Source organism: Microtus pennsylvanicus (assembly GCF_037038515.1).
Source record: "Microtus pennsylvanicus isolate mMicPen1 chromosome Y unlocalized genomic scaffold, mMicPen1.hap1 SUPER_Y_unloc_3, whole genome shotgun sequence".
NCBI classification, from domain to species: Eukaryota; Metazoa; Chordata; class Mammalia; order Rodentia; family Cricetidae; genus Microtus; species Microtus pennsylvanicus.
In genome coordinates, this window is record NW_027460881.1 from 492,908 (window position 1) to 511,041 (window position 18,134).

Below are 18,134 nucleotides of genomic sequence, written 5' to 3' on the forward strand. Positions count from 1 at the left end.
GGTTAAAATGCTGAATCTAATGGGCCAGCGGTGTTTAAAAGAATACAGTTTTTGTGTATTTATTTCAGGCATAACCTTCATGCGGCCGTGGTGCTGGGGACAGAGCCTCGCTGCTCAAATAACTACAGAATGGCTTGCACCCTTGTGGACAACTGAATCCACTGAAAGCCTGAGAAAGCTTGGGAAAGAGTAAAGCATGTTTTCTTGGTAGCAGCAATTTCTCGGTCTGCTCTGCTTGCTAGAAGAAAGCAAGGGCTCTCATCTAAAAGAGGCTTGCTGACTCAGCTTCAGCTGCAAAACCCTGCAGCCCTTAAGAGGTCCTGCCACAAAACATTTAAATGATGTTGATAAAAGCCAACTGAATGCTTGTATGTTTTCAGCAGTAGCAGGAAAAAAAAAAACTGTGTTGTTTTAAAATGCCGGTTTTCTGGGCCATCCTGCCTGGGCAAACTCTGACTTTTTGAGGAAGGAGGGCCAGCTACAGAAAGAGGGCTTGAGTGTTGTCTGTTGCAGCCTCTTTGATGGCAAGGACCTTGAAACACTGTAGACTTGTGGCACTGAATGCGGCTCTGTTTGGTACCTCAGCCACAAGGTTGGAATGGCAGAAAGCTAAGGAATGGGCTACATCTGGCCAGCAAAGCCACGGCTTTAGTCCTACTGAGATTGCTTGGTAAATGAAAGACTCATGTGGTCAGAAAAACAGAGAGAGAAGTAGAGTAAAGAGAGATTCAAAGACAAAGAAAATTTTTAATGATTTACAGTGTGTTAAAAATATGTGCAGGCTAAAATTTGAAGTTCTTAAAGTTAAAAAAAGGAAGAGAGTTGTTGGGTGTGGTAGTACACACCTGTAAACCCAACACATCGGAGTCAGAGGGAGATTGACTTCTGTACCTTCAAGGTGAGGTAGCACACGCCTTTAATCCCAGTGCCTTGAAAGCAGAGACAAACAGATCTTTGTGAGTTCAATGTGTAGTAGCATACACCTTTAATCCCAATGCCTGAAAGGCAGAGAGAGGCAGATCTCTGAGACTTCAAGGACAGACAGGTATACAGAGTTATTCCAGGTCAAAGATACAGAGAACCTGTCTCAAAAGGCAAAAAATACAAAGGAAAAGTAAACAAAATAGAGGTTAAATTGAAGCGCACAAAGATGGAAAATTCACAGCGAATTTTGATATTGTATGCTATTATGCTCTTTTTGAATCATTTGAATTTTGAGGCAGTAGCAATAGCTGCTAAAAGATGTTTCTTTATAAAAGCTGCTGAAATAATCCAACATAGATATTTTGAAAATGCCTTGACTTTGAAAATTGGATCTAAGGACATGATGCTTTGGAAAGGAGTTTCTATTTTGTTTTCACAGAGGGTGATAGTCTGTGGATGCCTCTATCCTAATATGGTAGGATGGACCACACCCTACTTAAAGGTTGCTGTGAACACCTTTAAAAAATTGCTTCACTCAACTGCCAACTGAGAAAAATCAATAATGATGCCACCATTCAGCAGGAAGCATTTTGGAGAGAAAAAACTGCACCCACGTTCCCAATATGGCTTATAAACGTTCTTTTACTTTTAAAATGGGATGTGATATAGATATGAATATTTGCATTAGTATAGATTTTGCTTTACTGATAGAGATTTTAGGTCAATTTTGTTATATGTATATGCATTTTTGATCTTAATTAAGGTATTGTGATTGTGTAGTTCATTTAAAAATATTATGTATATAGGTTATTAATGGATAATCATTAATAATAGTCAAGTTTGTAGTCATGTTAGTTAGATTTTCTAGCTACATAGATCTATATATTTCAGTTAGATAGGCATTATTCATATCTCTCTAGACTACAAAATAGACTATTTAATGTTTTAGTACCTTAGGGTTTTTCATGACAGTGAGACACTCTACTCTTGGCAGCACATATCTACTTCAGGAAGAAGAGGGGCATCAAAGAGGATCCTTATGGACTTTGATAGCCATTTGGGGAAGAAACTGCTCTTGCCTGGATTGTTGCATAAACTGTACACAGAAAACACTCAGAGAGAGGACTACTGAACTTGCCTAAAGGTGAGATGATCATTTCGTGTTCCTGATTCAGGAAAGGGTCAGCAAAACATTCTTCAAGACAAGAAGATAGTGACTGCCTTTGAAATTTCCTGCTTCATGGAAATGTCTGCTGGAAACTATGGGCCTGTAGGCTGAGGATGGAAACACCAACGGTACAGAGGAACTTTGGGTGACTGTCCAGGCAGCGAGATGTCTCTGTCATTTCTAGAGTTTGAAAACGGCTTACTTTTTGTTTGCTTAGGTAATACTGTATTATTCTGGAGTCTCTGATGGAGTTGAAGAATAGATAGATAGTTATAGTTTACCATTGTTATGATAAAAGATAGAATAGATATAAATATTGTAACTGTAATTCTTGCTTGATAACTGTTTTGTTATATGTAATTTTGCTATGTTAAAGTTAAAGATTCCGTTCTTGTTTAAACAGAAATAGGAGTAATGATGGAGTATAGGTCATTGGTTAATTAAATAAAGAAACTGTTTGGCCTGAAAGGTTAGAACATAGGTGGGTGGAATAAACATAAGAGAATGCTGGGAGGAATAGGAATTGAGCTTAGAGATGCCATGCACCTCTCCCATGGGCAGAAATGGTAGCTCTGCACTCTGAGGCAGATGGCGATACAGCCAGCCACCAGGTCAGACATGCTAAATCTTTCCTTCTAAGCGCACCTCGTGCTGCAAACATACATTATTAGACATGGGTTAAGAAGCTGAAAATAATGGGGCAGGCAGCGTTGAAATGAATAGTTTTGTGTTGTTATTTCGGAGCATAACCTTACAAGGCGGCCCCATGGGGATGCAGCCCTGCTGCTCAAATTTCTACAATCAAGGGGGAAATGGAAGAAGGGAAGAAAGAAGAGAGAGAGACAAGGAAGAATGGATGGATTCAATCATTCATTGGAAAAATGAGTGAACCAATGAATGAGGAGACCTAGTAGGAAAAAAATGTGCTGCATTCCCTCAGAGAGTCAGGTCAAATTAAGGATTGACAACGTTTTCCACTAAGAGGAGGCTTATTCCATTTTACCTTCTTTGTGCACCATGCCCACCCACAAGAGTGATGATGAGGACAGGGAGAAGAAGAGGAGAGGGTGTACCAGAATTCCCTGGTACAATTTCTCATCCAAATTGTAGCCAAATCACCTGACCTGGGACAGCTGATCTACATGCTGGACCCTAACTCCCAGTTTGACAACTCTAACATTTTAACCAAGTTTGTGAAGATGAAGGAACCAAAAATAGCCCAGTTACAGGATGGCAGGTTCCTTACAGGATGGGAGTCAGACATCAGTACCATACTGGTATTTGGCGGTTTGATGGGTGTGTGGGGTCATTGCCAGACTCCACCTAGCATCATGGATTCCCTACTTTACTGATATTATGGAGTTCGGTGCATTCATCATATGTGTGCATGTCACACAGTAGTGGGCATCATATGTACATGTTTATCCTGTGTGTGGGTGAGTGTGTTCATGAGTTTTATAGCCCAAGTACTACAGAACATGATCAATGAAAGGGAACACTGTTTTCCAGATATGGCAGGGCAATTATTTAAATGAACTGACAAGGGTTGGATGGCATGGATAAGACCTATGAGAGTTCAAGGCATACCGAATCCAGGCATGACAAAGTAGGTGGCAGACAGAATTCTGGCAAAACTAAGTAGGTAGCTTGATGTCCAACTTACTGGAGAAGAGCAACTGAGTGGAGACACTTTTCACTAAGCAACATGCTCTCGTGGAGATCAAACATCCTTTGACTTAGAGCCAGTACGAATTAAACCATTCATCAAATGAAACCTAATTTTCTCTGATTTTGAGTATAGATTTGTGTCCCTTCCTGATTAATCTACTCTTTATCCACTTAAGTCCCAATACCTCACGCTGATATCGGTCACATCTTTCCATTTGACATGGTTTTCCCTCAAGCTTCATACCGCCCCGAGATCATACAACTTTTTGTCCCCTCTCCACTGCTTCCTTGACAGCCATCTTGTCCTTTACCACATCACGCATGCCCAGTCCTTTACTCTCCAAGGGGAAAAGACCATAAATCCTGCTTTGTTTTGAGGCATGTATTTCTGTGATGCCCCATCCACCAAACACAATCCATCATTGACCAAATAACACAACATGTTAACAAATTTTTATTCTTTGAGAAAGAATAATCCATTGGAAAAGATACCAGGATTCATAGAAGACCTGAGGTATCTCTGAAAAAACACATTCCCAAAGAGAGAATTAAGTCTGCCCCTCAAAATTTGAGAATTTCACGTTAACAGATCTTCACCAAATCATAGACATAGATATGGAAGTCATTATCAAACTTGATGAAATACACAGAAGGTTTGTTGGGAACTTGGCAAATAATTTTACGTATCCCTTGGGTTCCATCTTTTTGTTGTACTGCACTCTTTTGCCCTCCAAGGAATCCCTGCCTAATTCCAAAGTCACCTCTACTGGAGGACATTCAGGCGTGATGTGGAGGTTGCCTTCAATGGAATCATCATGATGGTGGTAAAGGTACAGGACCGGATCATTCTCGTTGACAATGTAGAAACAGGTCGTTATGGTCTGCACCTCATCTGGGACCACGCCACTCCACTCTTCCTTAGAGCCTGGCATGATGTGGAGGTTGCCTTCCAGGTAGTCATCCAGGAGGTGGTAAATGTACAAGACCGGATCTTTCTTGTAGGTAATATAAAACCAGGTCTTCATGATTGGCACCTCTTCTAGGACCATCCCGTTCCAGTCATTCTTAGAGCCATTTGTGCCCATGAATGTATGTTTCACTGCTCTGCCAACTATGGTGTTTGAGAGATGAGTGTCTGTCACCTGAGGAAATGGCACATTATTAGGCAGGATCTTCAGGTTTAAAATCCTTTCATCACTATGAAGCTCCAAGCCATAGACACAATCAATCCCATCATATTTCAACAAATAGAGAGAGGGATATGTTGGCAGTTGATCTAGAATGATGGCTTTCCAATGGGTGACTGGTTCATTGGCTTCCTTCCAGCCATGAGAAATTCTGCGGCCAACAATATTCTCCAGGGCCTCAAAAGGCTTACTAAGTTTTTGCTTCTGGAGAGGTGGCATGCAACTCATACTAAGAGGCATCTTCATCATGGCGGGAGACTTTCTGGGATAGGCCACAGCACTTCTGTTCCACTGTCTCTTGGCTCTGTTTCTGTGCTTGGGCTTCATAGCTGCCAATCTCTGCATAGGAAGAACTCTTCAGTTTAAATCAGACACAAAGTGGTTTCCTCCACCATAAGTGCCTGCAAGGATAAGAAGGTGAGGATGTGAGGTCAAGGCTCTTTTTAGGAATAACTTTGGAGCAGGTGAAAGAGCCAGGGATGAATAGATTTGGATACCTAAATGGAATATGTTCTTAAGAAATTAATAGGAAAATTATCAAACTCTTGTCTACAGCTCAGTATATGTGTATCAGAGACATATTCCTGCTGCAAAATGCAATTGACCTCTACTGAGAAACCTACTTCCTGACTTACTATATCAATGAGAGACGAAGCTCTGCCTATACCTAAAGTGAGAAAGAAATATCTGAACAGATGGCAAAGAATTCAAAGAACAGCCACTCCTCTCCTTACCACTCAAGCTACTGGTTACTTGGCTGATCTATAACCACCTGCCCAAGGTCATGGCACTCCAGTCCACTGGCTCTCTCTATTGTGTCTCCTGATCCAGATCCAGGTTGATTACATAAAGATATTCTGTATCTTCATTAGAGAAGTGAGTACTGTGAGTCAAACCGCCAAAAGAAAGAAACATTAATCTGTGCAACAGCACCTCTTAGAAATAATTATCTTTTAAAACACATATGGACAAAGAGGATCTTTGCCATTTAAGTGGACTGAGGAATTGGACATTTTTAGCAAAGATAGAGTGGGGAGAATACCTGACATTAACCGTCCCACAGCTATCAAATATAGGAGCTGTTAACGACATAAATTTTGGACCCAGAGCAGATTTGAAAGAAACCTTTCTTTGACTACAGAGGTCCTAGTTGCTTCCTAAACATATTTACCAAAAGAAAATATCTTGGCTCTCTAGATTCCAACTTCTGGAAATTCGGTTGAACAGTTGTGGATCCCAAGAGCTGAACTGACCTCCTCAGCCACCGTGAACATAGTAAGCCCACCTTCACAGAAGACTAGTGCTTCATGTGGAACAGAGTTGCCACCCCCAACCAAAGCTTTGTGACATCATCAAGGCTCTACTTATGTCATAAAACTCCTCCTAGCCAGGTTTCTTCCCTACTAACCCCCAGAAATATCCAGCATACAGGTCCTAAAATGCTGCTCATACAGCCCAATGAAGACCCAAAATAAAAACCCCAATCTTCTTCCCAATTACTTGAGTCATATTTTCCAAGTAACTCAACCCCTTTATGTTTTTTTTTTCTGTAAAATAATTATTTGTCTGAGACAACAACTCACATGAATGTTTTTTTTCCTAGCTCCAATGTCCTCATTGGTTATTTTCTATTGATTTTTCCATTACTTCATAATAATAATTATCAAAATTTCCACTTCTCTTCCTCCTCCCACAGTCTTCTTGCTCCGCAAATAAACCTCTCCACTCAAACACCAGTACAAATAGAGGGCAGGGTACTTTGAGCTCTGGGAAGTCCAAGCCCACCCTTCATCCATCCAGATTTAGCAAGGTATGCATCCACAGAAAATATGATCACAAAAAGCCAGTGTATGATATGCAGACAATTGCAAGTGCCATTATCTTTGGCTTCTCCGTCTGCCCCACTTGTCAGCCACATTCAGAGCTTCCAGTTTGATCCCATGTTCTTTCATTCCCAGGTCACTGGATTAGTTGAAATCCCCTTAGTTCAGGCACAGTGTCTCATAGTGTGGACCAAGCCCTTATATTCCTGACATCCTTGCTCTTTTCTCCATCCATCTGCTCTTCCACTGGAGCTTGGAAGCTCCATCTAGTTTTCTGATTTTGACCCTGACTTGATCTCCATCATTTGCCAAACAAAAGTTCCATGGTGGTTTTCAAGATAGTCAGCCATCAGTCTGACTATGGGACAAGGCACGCATAGTTCCTAGGGACATGTCACAGTGCGGTCAACTTCTCCTCCCTGCTTAAGTACCTAGAGAGGGTCACCCTATGGCCTTCTGAGAACCACTCGAGAGATATCGATCTTGACATCCCCAGAATGGCCCCATAAATTGAGATATCATCAGTGTATTTGCATTAACTTGTGTGTGTTTGTGTGTATGTATTTGAATCACAATAACAAATGGATTGTAATATTGAAGTTTCTTCTCATCTTGAGAAGAATATTTGCTACAGAAACACTCTCACAGTAATAGTGAGAGTGTAAACTATCTAAGAAAAGAGAAATAACTGGAGGAATCCCCCAGGAGTTAGGCTCAGTGCCCCAGGAATTACGCCCAAGGAAAGTCAATGAACTCAGTGATGGAAGATAAAACCCAGCCTAAATAAAACCCTAAATCATTTAGGTGGAACATGAGATACTCTTACAACAGTTACAAGAGGTCTAAAATGCCTGGACTGGAACATAAGGGGAACACAAGGACGTGGAGCTGAGAGTGCATGGCAAAACTGATTGGATCTGGCAAAAATTATGTAAGCATACCAAGGAAACCACCAGTGGGACAAAACCCTAAGAAATCTGTATGACAACATATCATGTTGAACATAATGAGATTTATAGACAAAGGAAAGATCTCAATTATGTCACTGTCACACAGGTGATGATGAACCAGTTCCATCGTAGAGTGACTCCCTGCTGTGTTTAAGATAACCTGTCAATTCTGTCTAGTCAGTTACAAGGAAATTTGCATTAATTGCACAGATTAACTATCAGCATCATTTACTGCACAATCAAAGGCAAGGCAAAGAAATCATAGACATGTTGTTGAATGCTGATGATGATATTGGGAGTTTTGATGGGTTTTTTTCTTAAAGGGAAATCATCGGTGACTCTCATGCATGAAGCAGATCCTTTCTCTGTGATGTTTCCTGAATAGCCACTGAGATACCAGCCCATTGAGTTGTGGTCTCTCTCTCTTTTAAAAAGCAACTTCTACCTTCAGCTTGATCTCTTGCTTGAGCTTCCCTTCCGGCTACTAGGCTCCTTTTCTGATCCTGCAGAGGGCTTTTGTCAGGGATTGTGATCTCTAAGTTTTTCCCCTTTCAAGAACTAATCATTCTATTAATCACAATTCTAAACTGCTGTGGGAGTTTGTTTGTGACTTATGCCTTCACATGTGATACAAGCGACCTGTGTGTATAGGGTCTTCTCTCTGTTCATGTGGGGAAGGCATGGCAGCAGGAGTAGATGGCTGCTCATTCTCTGTAAGGAAATCAGTAAACAGTGGGCACCAAGTACAAGGATGTCCTGAAATATTATGTCTTGTCCTTTCAAGGCCCCAAAGCCTCCACCTAGGTTCAGGGTCACGACAATCTCCAAAACCCACTGAGCATGAAGTATTCAGAACCAGAAGCCTGTGTGTGCCATATCACATAAATTCATCCTGAGTACACCAATCTGTTTTTTTTTAATTCTAAATTATTTTGTCCCATCAGAACGATCTATATTACCAATTAACCAAATTTGCTGCATCTTTGGTGTCCTAGAATTGCTTTAAATTGTTGCTGGGACAGTCTTACAAACCTTCCTGTGCTGTTATGAGACCTTAAGGGGACAGCACTTATTTCAGAAATCAAAGGCAGTTGGGTTCAATCCTATGGTTAGCTGTTAGCTAGACACTGGAAGGATGGATTTGACTAAGAAAGGGAGACAGCATACATGGAGGCAGGTAACCTTTCCTTTGCAAAAAGACCCATTTTGAGGCCTTACTTCAGGCTCTTCTCTTCTCCTAATCTTGGTTTTTTTATTAGTTTAGGAGAAGAATTAAAACTCCATTTACAGTATCTGTGAACCTGAATGAGTTAAGTATGTGTGACCAACTTGATGTCTGCCTGTCTGTCAACAGGGCCAGAGTTCAGGGGCATCTGATGCATAGCACAGGAATGTCAGCCATCAATCTCTGGTCCACCTAACTCTACAGCATTAGAGTTGTCATGGTTGCTCATCTGATCTTCCTCATATGATCTCCATCCACAGAGATGTCAGAAAAATCCTCCCCTGAGAGTGCAAGTTCATTACAAATGAATGATTATACAACAGAAGACACATGGGAGATTTATATGGGCAAGCTGTTGAAAGGATAAAGTGACAGAAGAAGTTTATTGATTAATTAAAGAAAGAATCCGCTTCAGCTGATAGGTTAGAACATAGGTAGGTGGAGTAAACAAAATAGAATGCCGGGAGGAAGAGGTAGTGAGCTCAGAGAAGCCATGCTCCCCTCTCCCCGGCAGATGCCATAGCTCTGCTCTCTGAGGCAGATGTCGATGCAGACAGCCACCATGTCAGACATGCTGAATTTTTCCTGGTAAGTGCACCTCGTTATACTACACTGATTATTAGAAATGGGTTAAAATGCTGAATCTAATGGGCCAGCAGTGTTTAAAAGAATACAGATTTTGTGTATTTATTTCAGGCATAACCTTCATGCGTCCGTGGTGCCGGGGACACAGCCTCGCTGCTCAAATAACTACAGAATATCTTGCAGCCTTGTGGACAACAGAATCCACTGAAAGCCTGAGAAAGCTTGGGAAAGAGTAAAGCATGTTTTCTTGGTAGCAGCGATTTCTCGGTCTGCTCTGCTTGCTAGAAGAAAGCAAGGGCTCTCATTTAAAAGAGGCTTGCTGACTCAGCTTCAGCTGCAAAACCCTGCAGCCCTTAAGAGGTCCTGCCACAAAACATTTAAATGATGTTGATAAAAGCCAACTGAATGCTTGTATGTTTTCAGCAGTAGCAGGAAAAAAAACTGTGTTGTTTTAAAATGCCGGCTTTCTGGGACATCCTGCCTGGGCAAACTCTGACTGTTTGAGGAAGGAGGGCCAGCTACAGAAAGAGGGCTTGAGTGTTGTCTGTTGCAGCCTCTTTGATGGCAAGGACCTTGAAACACTGTAGACTTGTGGCACTGAATGCGGCTCTGTTCGGTACCTCAGCCACAAGGTTGGAATGGCAGAAAGCTAAGGAATGGGCTACATCTGGCCATCAAAGCCACGGCTTTAGTCCTACTGAGATTGCTTGGTAAATGAAAGACTCATGTGGTCAGAAAAACAGAGAGAGAAATAGAGTAAAGAGAGATTCAAAGACAAAGAAAATTTTTAAATGATTTACAGTGTGTTAAAAATATGTGCAGGCTAAAATTTGAAGTTCTTAAAGTTAAAAAAAGGAAGAGAGTTGTTGGGTGTGGTAGTACACACCTGTAAACCCAACACATGGGAGCCAGAGGGAGATTGACCTCGGTACCTTCAAGGTGAGGTAGCACACGCCTTTAATCCCAGTGCCTTGAAGACAGAGACAAACAGATCTTTGTGAGTTCAAAGTGTAGTAGCATACACCTTTAATCCCAATGCCTGAAAGGCAGAGAGAGGCAGATCTCTGAGACTTCAAGGACAGACAGGTATACAGAGTTATTCCAGGTCAAAGATACAGAGAACCTGTCTCAAAAGGCAAAAAATAAAAAGGAAAAATAAACAAAATAGAGGTTAAATTGAAGTGCACAAAGATGGAAAATTCACAGCGAATTTTGATATTGTATGCTATTATGCTCTTTTTGAATCATTTGAATTTTGAGGCAGTAGCAATAGCTGCTAAAAGATGTTTCTTTATAAAAGCTGCTGAAATAATCCAACATAGATATTTTGAAAATGCCTTGACTTTGAAATTTGGATCTAAGTACATGATGCTTTGGAAAGGAGTATCTATTTTGTTTTCACAGAGGGTGATAGTCTGTGGATGCCTCTATCCTAATATGGTAGGATGGACCACGCCCTACTGAAAGGTTGCTGTGAACACCTTTAAAAAATTGCTTCGCTCAACTGCCAACTGAGACAAATCAATAATGATGCCACCATTCAGCAGGAAGCATTTTGGAGAGAAAAACCTGCACCCACATTCCCAAATATGGCTTATAAACGTTCTTTTACATTTAAAGTGGGATGTGATATAGATATGAATATTTGCATTAGTATAGATTTTGCTTTACGGATAGAGATTTTAGGTCAATTTTGTTATATGTGTATGCATTTTTGATCTTGATTAAGGTATTGTGATTGTGTAGTTCATTTAAAAATATAATGTATATAGGTTATTAATGGGTAATCATTAATAATAGTCAAGTTTGTAGTCATGTTAGTTAGATTTTCTAGCTACATAGATATATATATTTCAGTTAGATAGGCATTATTCATATCTCTCTAGACTACAAAATAGGCTATTTAATGTTTTAACACCTTAGGGTTTTTCATGACAGTGAGACACTCTACTCTTGGCAGCACATATCTACTTCAGGAACAAGATGGGCATCAAAGAGGATCCTTATGGAGTTTGATAGCCATTTGGGGAAGAAACTGCTCTTGCCTGGATTGTTGCATAAACTGTACACAGAAAACACTCAGAGAGAGGACTACTGAACTTGCCTAAAAGTGAGATTATCTTTTCATGTTCCTGATTCAGGAAATGGTCAGCAAAACATTCTTCAAGACAAGCTGATAGTGACTGCCTTTGAAATTTCCTGCTTCTTGGAAATGTCTGCTGGAAACTATGGGCCTGTAGGCTGAGGATGGAAACACCAACGGTACAGAGGAACTTTGGGTGACTGTCCAGGCAGCGAGATGTCTCTGTCATTTCTAGAGTTTGAAAACGGCTTACTTTTTGTTTGCTTAGGTAATACTGTATTATTCTGGAGTCTCTGATGGAGTTGAAGAATAGATAGATAGTTATAGTTTTCCATTGTTATGATAAAAGATAAAATAGATATACATATTGTAACTGTAATTCTTGCTTGATAACTGTTTTGTTATATGTAATTTTGCTATGTTAAAGTTAAAGATTCCGTTCTTGTTTGAACAGAAATAGGAGTAATGATGGAGTATAGGTCATTGGTTAATTAAATAAAGAAACTGTTTGGCCTGCAAGGTTAGAACATAGGTGGGTGGAATAAACATAAGAGAATGCTGGGAGGAATAGGAATTGAGCTTAGAGATGCCATGCACCTCTCCCATGGGCAGAAATGGTAACTCTGCACTCTGAGGCAGATGGCGATACAACCAGCCACCAGGTCAGACATGCTAAATCTTTCCTTCTAAGCGCACCTTGTGCTGCAACATACATTATTAGACATGGGTTAAGAGGCTGAAAATAATGGGGCAGGCAGTGTTTAAATGAATAGTTTTGTGTTGTTATTTCGGAGCATAACCTTACAAGGCGGCCCCATGGGGATGCAGCCCTGCTGCTCAAATTTCTACAATCAAGGGGGAAATGGAAGAAGGGAAGAAAGAAGAGAGAGAGACAAGGAAGAATGGATGAATTCAATCATTCATTGGAAAAATGAGTGAACCAATGAATGAGGAGACCTAGTAGGAAAAAATGTGCTGCATTCCCTCAGAGAGTCAGGTCAAATTAAGGATTGACAAGGTTTTCCACTAAGGAGGAGGCTTATTTCATTTTACCTTCTTTGTGCTCCAGGCCCACCCACAAGAGTGATGATGAGGACAGGGAGAAGAAGAGGAGAGGGTGTACCAGAATTCCCTGGTACAATTTCTCACCCAAATTGTAGCCAAATCACCTGACCTGGGACAGCTGATCTACATGCTGGACCCTAACTCCCAGTTTGACAACTCTAACATTTTAACCAAGTTTGTGAAGATGAAGGAAACAAAAATAGCCCAGTTACAGGACGGCAGGTTCCTTACAGGATGGAAGTCAGACATCAGTACCATACTGGTATTTGGCGGTTTGATGGGTGTGTGGGGTCTTTGCAAGACTCCACCTAGCATCATGGATTCCCTACTTTACTGATATTATGGAGTTCGGTGCATTCATCATATGTGTGCATGTCACACACTAGTGGGCATCATATGTCCATGTTTATCCTGTGTGTGGGTGAGTGTGTTCATGAGTTTTATAGCCCAAGTACTACAGAACATGATCAATGAAAGGGAACACTGTTTTCCAGATATGGCAGGGCAATTATTTAAATGAACTGACAAGGGTTGGATGGCATAGATAAGACCTATGAGAGTTCAAGGCATACCGAATCCAGGCATGACAAATTAGGTGGCAGACAGAATTCTGGCAAAACTAAGTAGGTAGCTTGATGTCCAACTTACTGGAGAAGAGCAACTGAGCGGAGACACTTTTCACTAAGCAACATGCTCTAGTGGAGATCAAACATCCTTTGACTTACATCCAGTACGAATTAAACCATTCATCAAATGAAACCAAATTTTCTCTGATATTGAGTAGACATTTGTGTCCCTTCCTGATTAATCTACTCTTTATCCTCTTAAGTCCCAATACCTCACGCTGATATCGGTCACATCATTCCATTTGACATGGTTTTCCCTCAAGCTTCATACCGCCCCGAGATCATACAACTTTTGTGCCCTCTCCACTGGTTCCTTGACAGCCATCTTGTCCTTTACCACACCACGCATCCCCAGTCCTTTACTCTCCAAGGGGAAAAGACCATAAATCCTGCTTTGTTTTGAGGCATGTATTTCTGTGATGCCCCATCCATCAAACACAATCCATCATTGACCAAATAACACAACATGTTAACAAATTTGTATTCTTTGAGAAAGAATAATCCATTGGAAAAGATACCAGGATTCATAGAAAACCTGAGGTATCTCTGAAAAAACACATTCCCAAAGAGAGAATTAAGTCTGCCCCTCAAAATTTGAGAATTTCACTTTAACAGATCTTCACCAAATCATAGACATAGATATGGAAGTCACTATCAAACTTGATGAAATACACAGAAGGTTTGTTGGGAACTTGGCAAATAATTTTACCTATCTCTTGGGTTCCATCTTTTTTGTTGTACTGCACTCTTTTGCCCTCCAAGGAATCCCTGCCTAATTCCAAAGTCACCTCTACTGGAGGACATTCAGGCGTGATGTGGAGGTTGCCTTCAATGGAATCAGCATGATGGTGGGAAAGGTACAGGACCGGATCATTCTCGTTGACAATGTAGAAACAGGTCGTTATGGTCTGCACCTCATCTGGGACCACGCCACTCCACTCTTCCTTAGAGCCTGGCATGATGTGGAGGTTGCCTTCAAGATAGTCATCCAGGAGGTGGTAAATGTACAAGACCGGATCTTTCTTGTAGGTAATATAAAACCAGGTCTTCATGATTGGCACCTCTTCTAGGACCATCCCGTTCCAGTCATTCTTAGAGCCATTTGTGCCCATGAATGTATGTTTCACTGCTCTGCCAACTATGGTGTTTGAGAGATGAGTGTCTGTCACCTGAGGAAATGGCACATTATTAGGCAGGATCTTCAGGTTTAAAATCCTTTCATCACTATGAAGCTCCAAGCCATAGACACAATCAATCCCATCATATTTCAACAAATAGAGAGAGGGATATGTTGGCAGTTGATCTAGAATGATGGCTTTCCAATGGGTGACTGGTTCATTGGCTTCCTTCCAGCCATGAGAAATTCTGCGGCCAACAATATTCTCCAGGGCCTCAGAAGGCCTACTAAGTTTTTGCTTCTGGAGCGATGGCTCATTCTTCTTCTGGAGATGTGGAATGCAACTCATACTAAGAGGCATCTTCATCATGGCGGGAGACTTTCTGAGATAGGCCACAGCACTTCTGTTCCACTGTCTCTTGGCTCTGTTTCTGTGCTTGGGCTTCATAGCTGCCAATCTCTGCATAGGAAGAACTCTTCAGTTTAAATCAGACACAATGTGGTTTCCTCCACCATAAGTGCCTGCAAGGATAAGAAGGTGAGGATGTGAGGTCAAGGCTCTTTTTAGGAATAACTTTGGAGCAGGTGAAAAAGGCAGGGCTGAATACATTTGCATACCTAAATGGAATATGTTCTTAAGAAATTAATAGGAAAATTATCAAACTCTTGTCTACAGCTCAGTATATGTGTATCAGAGACATATTCCTGCTGCAAAATGCAATTGACCTCTACTGAGAAACCTACTTCCTGACTTACTATATCAATGAGAGAGGAAGCTATGCCTATACCTAAAGTGAGAAAGAAATATCTGAACAGATGGCAAAGAATTCAAAGAACAGCCACTCCTCTCCTTACCACTCAAGCTACTGGTTAGTTGGCTGATCTATAACCACCTGCCCAAGGTCATGGCACTCCAGTCCACTGGCTCTCTCTATTGTGTCTCCTGATCCAGATCCAGGTTGATTACATAAAGATATTCTGTATCTTCATTAGATAAGTTAGTACTGTGAGTCAAACTGCCAAAAGAAAGAAACATTAATCTGTGCAACAGCACCTATTAGAAATAATTATCTTTTAAAACACATATGGACAAAGAGGATCTTTGCCATTTAAGTGGACTGAGGAATTGGACATTTTTAGCAAAGATAGAGTGGGGAGAATACCTGACATTAACCGTCCCCCAGCTATCAAATATAGGAGCTGTTAACGACATAAATTTTGGACCCAGAGCAGATTTGAAAGAAACCTTTCTTTGACTACAGAGGTCCTAGTTGCTTCCTAAACATATTTACCAAAAGAAAATATCTTGGCTCTCTAGATTCCAACTTCTGGAAATTCGGTTGAACAGTTGTGGAGCCCAAGAGCTGAACTGACCTCCTCAGCCACCGTGAACATAGTAAGCCCACCTTCACAGAAGACTAGTGCTTCATGTGGAACAGAGTTGCCACCCCCAACCAAAGCTTTGTAACATCATCAAGGCTCTACTTATGTCATAAAACTCCTCCTAGCCAGGTTTCTTCCCTACTAACCCCCAGAAATATCCAGCATACAGGTCCTAAAATGCTGCTCATACAGCCCCATGAAGACCCAAAATAAATACCCCAATCTTCTTCCCAATTACTTGAGTCATATTTTCCAAGTAACTCAACACCTTTATGTGTTTTTTTTTTCTGTAAAATAATTTTTGGTCTGAGTCAACAACTCACATGAATGTTTTTTTTTCCTAGCTCCAATGTCCTCATTGGTTATTTTCTATTGATTTTTCCATTACTTCATAATAATAATTATCGAACTTTCCACTTCTCTTCCTCCTCCCACATTCTTCTTGCTGTGCAAATAAACCTCTCCACTCAAACACCAGTCCAAATAGAGGGCAGTGTACTTTGAGCTGTGGGAAGTCCAAGCCCACCCTTCATCCATCCAGATTTAGCAAGGTATGCATCCACAAAAAATATGATCACAAAAAGCCAGTGTATGATATGCAGACAATTGCAAGTGCCATTATCTTTGGCTTCTCCGTCTGCCCCAATTGTCAGCCACATTCAGAGCTTCCAGTTTGATCCCATGTTCTTTCATTCCCAGGTCACTGGATTAGTTGAAATCCCCTTAGTTCAGGCACAGTGTCTCATAGTGTGGACCAAGCCCTTATATTCCGGACATCCTTGCTCTTTTTCTCCATCCATCTGCTCTTCCACTGGAGCTTGGAAGCTCCATCTAGTTTTCTGATTTTGACCCTGACTTGATCTCCATCATTTGCCAAACAAAAGTTCCATGGTGGTTTTCAAGACAGTCAGTCATCAGTCTGACTATGGACCAGGCACACATAGTTCCTAAGGACATGTCACAGTGCGGTCAATTTCTCCTCCCTGCTTAAGTACCTAGAGAGGGTCACCCTATGGCCTTCTGAGAACCACTCGAGAGATATCTATCTTGACATCCCCAGAATGGCCCCATAAATTGAGATATCATCAGTGTATGTGCACTAACTTGTGTGTGTTTTTGTGTGTGTATTTAAATCACAATAACAAATGGATTGTAATATTGAAGTTTCTTCTCATCTTGAGAAGAATATTTGCTACAGAAACACTCTCACAGTCATAGTGAGAGTGTAAACTATCTAAGAAAGGAGAAATAACTGGAGGAATCCCCCAGGAGTTAGGCTCAGTGTCCCAGGAATTACGCCCAAGGAAAGTCAATGAACTCAGTGACGGAAGATAAAACCCAGCCTAAATAAAACCCTAAATCATTTAGGTGGAAGATGAGATACTCTTACAACAGTTACAAGAGGTCTAAAATGCCTGGACTGGAACATAAGGGGAACACAATGACGTGGAGCTGAGAGTGCATGGCAAAACTGATTGGATCTGGCAAAAATTATGTAAGCACACCAGTGGGACAAAACCCTAAGAAATCTGTATGACAACATATCATGTTGAACATAATGAGATTTATAAACAAAGGAAAGATCTTAAATATGTCACTGTCACACAGGTGATGATGAACCAGTTCCATCGTAGAGTGACTCCCTGCTGTGTTTAAGATAACCTGTCAATTCTGTCTAGTCAGTTACAAGGAAATTTGCATTAATTGCACAGATTAACTATCAGCATCATTTACTGCACAATCAAAGGCAAGGCAAAGAAATCATAGACATGTTGTTGAATGCTGATGATGTTATTGTGAGTTTTGATGGGTTTTTTTCTTAAAGGGAAATCATCGGTGACTCTCATGCATGAAGCAGATCCTTTCTCTGTGATGTTTCCTGAATAGCCACTGAGATACCAACCCATTGAGTTGTGGTCTCTCTCTCTTTTAAAAAGCAACTTCTACCTTCAGCTTGATCTCTTGCTTGAGCTTCCCTTCCGGCTACTAGGCTCCTTTTCTGATCCTGCAGAGGGCTTTTGTCAGGGATTGTGATCTCTAAGTTTTTCCCCTTTCAAGAACTAATCATTCTATTAATCACAATTCTAAACTGCTGTGGGAGTTTGTTTGTGACTTATGCCTTCACATGTGATACAAGCGACCTGTGTGTTTAGGGTCTTCTCTCTGTTCATGTGGGGAAGGCATGGCAGCAGGAGTAGATGGCTGCTCATTCTCTGTGAGGAAATCAGTAAACAGTGGGCACCAAGTACAAGGATGTCCTGAAATATTAAGTCTTGTCCTTTCAAGGCCCCAAAGCCTCCAACTAGGTTCAGGGTCACAACAATCTCCAA